This window comes from Phocoena phocoena, chromosome 20, assembly GCF_963924675.1.
Source record: "Phocoena phocoena chromosome 20, mPhoPho1.1, whole genome shotgun sequence".
In the NCBI taxonomy this organism is placed as follows: domain Eukaryota; kingdom Metazoa; phylum Chordata; class Mammalia; order Artiodactyla; family Phocoenidae; genus Phocoena; species Phocoena phocoena.
The window spans coordinates 39,462,843-39,468,191 of NC_089238.1; the positions used below are offsets into that span (position 1 = coordinate 39,462,843).

General features: G+C 44.8%; 1 pseudogene; it reads left to right on the plus strand.

Moving 5' to 3' along the window:
• The first annotated feature begins 496 nt into the window (after positions 1 to 496).
• LOC136141087 (ferritin light chain pseudogene) lies at positions 497 to 968 on the plus strand (annotated as a pseudogene).
• The last annotated feature ends 4,381 nt before the right edge of the window (positions 969 to 5,349 follow it).

Below are 5,349 nucleotides of genomic sequence, written 5' to 3' on the forward strand. Positions count from 1 at the left end.
CACCATAATGGCTGACATTTCAAAACTGGCAACATCAAATTCCGAGAAGGATGTGGAGCTACAGGACTCTGGTACAGTAACATCAGGAAGGCAAAATGGCCACTTCGGAAATCCGTCTAGCAGTTCCCCATAACGTTAAGCATTCACCTGCCCTAGGACCCAGAAATTCCACTTCTACCCACAGGCGTACCTCAGAGATATTGCAGGGCGAGTTCCAGACCACCACAATAAAGCCCGTATCTCAGTAAAGCGAGTCATACAAATTTTTGGTTTCCCGGCGCAGGTAAGGCAGTGCACTCAGTGGTCCACGGATCCCTCTCTTGCTTCAGCATGTTTGGACAGAAGAGGCCCAGGGACACCCCCCTCCTCCAACTTCCGACCACCCTCCAACCTTTCTTCCAGTAGTCACCTTCAGAACCAACCTCTACAGCTATCCTCAGCCTCCGGGACCAGCCAACACCATTTTTTGAGCTTAGCTCCTAATTGCCCGTCAACCATGAGCTCCCAGATTCATCAGAATTATTTCACCCAGGTGGAGGCTGCCATCCACTACCTGGTCTATGTGCGTCTGCGGGCCTCCCGCACCTACCTCTCTCTGGGCTTCTATTTCGAACGCAACAATGTGGCTCTGGAGGCGTGGGCCACTTTCGTCCGCGAACAGGCCGAGGAGAAGCTGGAGTGCTCTGAGCGTCTCTTGAAGATCAAACCCAGCGCAGCAGTCGTGCCCTCTTCCAGGGCTGCAAAAGCCGTCCCAAGATGAGTGGGGCAAAACCCAGGATGCTATGGAAGCCGCCATGGTCCTGGAGAACCTGAACCAGGCCCTTTTGGATCTGCGTGCCCTGGGTTCTGCCCGGGCAGATCCCCAGCTCCGTGACTTCCGGGAGAGCCGCTTCCTGGATGAGCAGGTGAAACTCATCAAGAAGATGGGCGACCACATGACCGACCTCCGCAGGCTGCCTGGTCCCTAGGCTGGGCTGCGCCAGTATCTCTTCCCAAAGGCTCACCCTCAAGCACCAGCAGGAGCCTCCAGAGCCCAGCAGCCTTTGAGGGGCCCCTCTGGCGTCCCCCTGGTGAAGGCTTCTGCCTGAAGTCTTTCTCCGCAGCCACTGGGCAGCTTTTCGACCACCCTGGAGCCCTCTCCCAAGCGGTAGACCAAACATAAACAATGAAGTTTTTTGCAGTAGCCAAAAAAAAGTTACGTTTATACTATAGTCTATTAAGTATGCAATACCACTGTCTAAAAATACAATGTACATACCTTAGTTTTAAAATACTTTATTGCTAAAAAATGCTAATCATCTTCTGAGCCTCCAGTGAGTCATAATCTTTTTGCAACAGTAACATCAGAGATCACTGATCACAGAGCGCAATAGCAAGTATAATAATGAAAAGGCTTAAAATGTTTCAATAATTTTGAAAATGTGACACAGAGACATGAAGAGAGGAGATGCTGTTGGGAAAATGGCGCCAGTAGACTTGCTTGCTGCAGGGCCGCCACAGACCTACTATTTGTAGAAAACCCAGTGCCTGCGAAGCACAATAGAGCTGAGTGCAACAAGATGAAGTCTGCCTGTATTTACTCAAGAGAAATGAAAATATGCACAATAAGAGCTGAATGAGAATATCCATATCAGCTTTGTTCGTAATAGCCCAAAACTAGAAATGACCCAAACGTCCTTCGACAAGTGAGGGGATAAAAAATGGAGTTATAATCATACAACAGAAGTTACCCAGCAATAAAGAGGAAGGAATTACTGATACATGCAACGACACAAATGAGCCTCAAAGACACGATGCTGAAAAAAGCCAGCTACAAAAGAATACATCCTGCACAATTTGATTTATATGGAGTTCTAGAACAGGCAAAATTAATCTCTGTTGAAAGAAATCAGAGCAATGTTTTCCTGAGAGCCAGGAGGAAGTGGGTGGGGGAAGGATGGACCGGGAGCAGGTAGAATGTTTTGGGGGTGATGGAAATGTTCTGTGTCTTGACAGAGATGTGGGTTACGTGGCAACACTCATTTGCAAAAACTCATTAAACTGTAATCTTAAGATCTGTGCATTTCACTGCCTATTAATTACATGTCAATTAAACAAATAAGGGACTGACATTTTTTAAAGAAGAAGATATGGGGGGAAAAAGCACATACAAGAGCCTGAGAAAATATCAGGGTGCAGGTAAGCAGTGATTAATAATGGGTGGGCATCAATGAAAGGTACCAAATCATGGTGAAATATTTGTTTTCTGTAAAAATGTGGGTTTTGCTAATGATTCATTTTTCAATGTTATCTATGATTGCTTTAAGTAATTTCTCCTTCCCTTTTTTAGGCATGCTTACTTTGAAAAATATGTTAATTTTCTAGTAAGCTTGCAACACTTTCTTAAACATGTACAGTTGGTCAGTCAAGTCATAAGGCCACACAGTCTGTCTTTACCACCTACCAAGTAGGCACAGTCACCCACCTGAGGCCCAGGTGGCCAAGGATAGACAGGAGAGCCCCTGAATGCTGAGCTGGCAGCTGTAATAGGACGCAATAAACACGACCACAGCACAGATCGTTATCTGATTCACCGTGAGTTCTTTAGCTCAACAAATTGGGCCTTTTCTGTGCTTTGGGCTCTAGTTTTCCTGAAACCGTTTTCAGATGCTTTAAATATGGCAGTGTATCAAGAGGCAATGAAATAAACTTACATCAACTTAATTGGTGGATGGCAAATTTAAGCTAACTGTAGAACACGCATTCAAAAAACAACCAGAGTGTTAATTTGATTGTAGGGAGTGAACCATTTTTCTCAGTGCTGTGAGGGGTGGTCTCATCTCTCCCCCATGTCTCTTCCATGGGCCTGGAAATTATCAAAGCAGGATCACAAAACGAGCAGTTGCTAAGGTGGCTGAAATCAGAGCTGAGACAGACCATTTTTGCATAGTAACTCCCAAGAAACTTACCATGGAGAGGCCCATATTCACAAGGGGAGACATCGGCTGGTTTCTAAGATACTCCATTAGTGGGATTTGACTCTCCACCCCTCACCATTCTCTCATTCAAAGTGAAGCCAGATGACTGAATGTCACGGGTAATTAAAAGTGGTCTGGTCCTAGAGTAACAAGCGTGAGCATTAAAGGGCTTAACCTCTTGTAGCAACTGCAAGAGGTTGACTCCAAGAGTTCACCTTCAACCACCCACAGCTGTTGGGGAGCAAGTTAAATAGAGTGGGTAACTCACACCTGAATCCCTCCCTCCCCCATCAAGCTGAAGCACGTAGACCCCCCGCACTACCCAAAGTACGGCCAGGAGCCAGGAGCATCAGCGTTACCCGGGAGCTTGTTAGAAATACAGGATCTCGGGCCACACCCCCGACCTACAGAGTCTGCATTACTACAAAATCCCCATGTGATTCGTGTGCACATTGAAATTTGAGAAATGCTGCTGGGAGTTCATCTGTTTATATTTAACAAACACATATATAGCATTGATTATGTGCCAGGCACTGTTCTACATGAGTTAGAAAAATTAACAGATTTAACCCTCACAGCAACCTTCTGATTGTTGGTACTACTGTCATCTCCATTTCAAGGAAGAGGAATATGGGGCACAGAGAAGTTAAGCGACTTGCCCAAGGTCACACAGGTAGTAAGTGGCAGAGCTGGGATTTAAACCCTAGAAGCCTAGCTTCAGTGTCTGTGCTCTTAATCATTACATTGTGTAGTTGAAATGATTCCAAGGAGAAATACAGGATTTTTTTTTTACATTTTTCTGGGATCCATTTGTATCTCTACTTTTGTATTTGTATGTCTATAGTTAATTGTACTGTGATTTGATCGTGGACTTTAACACACCAGTTCTTCCACCCTAAAGGGTGCAAGACTGGGGTACACTTATTTGAGGTGCTCTCCCCAAAAGAATATATTTCTCCTATATTCTGTGAAATGGCACTGCTTGCCTAGTTTTCCCATTGAGGGTTAGAGAACTTGGACACATATTCAGCTAAGCTTACTAGTCAAATATCCATCTTTACAAACCTGGAGGGATTCCTTTACTAATAACATAATGACAGGAAATGACTGAATCCACAATATGGAAAGCATTAAAAGAGTTTAGTATCTGATTTATATTAACAACTATGCATCAGACAAACTACAACTAGTAGCCAACATCACTGCTGTACATTTCTAGTACCAATTCCCCCCACCGAAGAATTAGTGGAACCCTTAGGTTCATGTAGCTCACGGAAATTAATCTGAAACAATATCAAAATTGTCCGTGTCTCACATACAAAGGAACAGACTATAGACCAATTACTTCCTGTAAGTAGATCTGTCTGTTCATCTCAATGAAGGAAATTGCTAAACTTTTTAGTGTGGGATCTTCAAAATGCACACAATATCTTCCTGGATTGAACTGTGATCCTCTGCAGTGGTGGATCTTAAGTGCAGATCTTAAGGTTGTGGTACCTTGAACACAACTCTTAGGCTGTGTGCTACATGAAAACTCTCCCTCCTTATATGGGAAAGCTATTCATGCTAGACTTCCTTCCTGTGTTACTTTGTGAAATGTCCCCTGGGTATTACCATTGTTAGCACTCCAGGTTCCCTTATGTTTGGGCAAAAGGCTCAAAGAGTATTTTTGATTGACTAGATTATTCCCTGAAGAACCTACTTGCTCTTGCCTGAGAAAAAAGTTATGACCACAACCAATGGCCTCACTCCAAGTACACTTTCATCCTCGTCATCATTTATATCGATGGCTCCTAAAAGTCTCCGAAAGACACTTTCTGACAGGCAGCCTGGTGTCAGGCAGTAATTTAAAACTTTGCCTGCATATTAGGATGGCCTGGAGCACTTTTCAAAAATACCAATGTCTAGACCCCACCCTGAGTTTCTGATTTAACTGGTCAGGGTGAAGCCTGAACTTTGAATTCCCACAACCACGGCCACTGTAAGGATTAAATGGGACACAGAAAATGAGACACAAAACGCAGTGATTGGCACAGCTATCTACTTGAAAATGCCAGCTGTCCTCTGCCACCCGTGCCCTCCCAGTTTCTGCAGAAACAAAGGGAATCCCTAAAATATGGTTCTACTTCAGGGGTAGCAGAGCACATTGGAACAACTCATTATGGGAGAAAATGAGAGTGGGGGGCGGTGTGGGGGGGGGGGAGTAGCCAGCCACTGACAGGGGATCGAGACACAGAAAGATTTTTTTTTAATAAATTTATTTATTTATTTATCTTTGGCTGCATTGGGTCCTTGCTGCTGCGCGCGGGCTTTCTCTAGTTGCGGTGAGAGGGGGCCCCTCTTCGTTGCAGTGCACGGGCTTCTCATTGCGGTGGCTTCTCTTGTTGCAGAG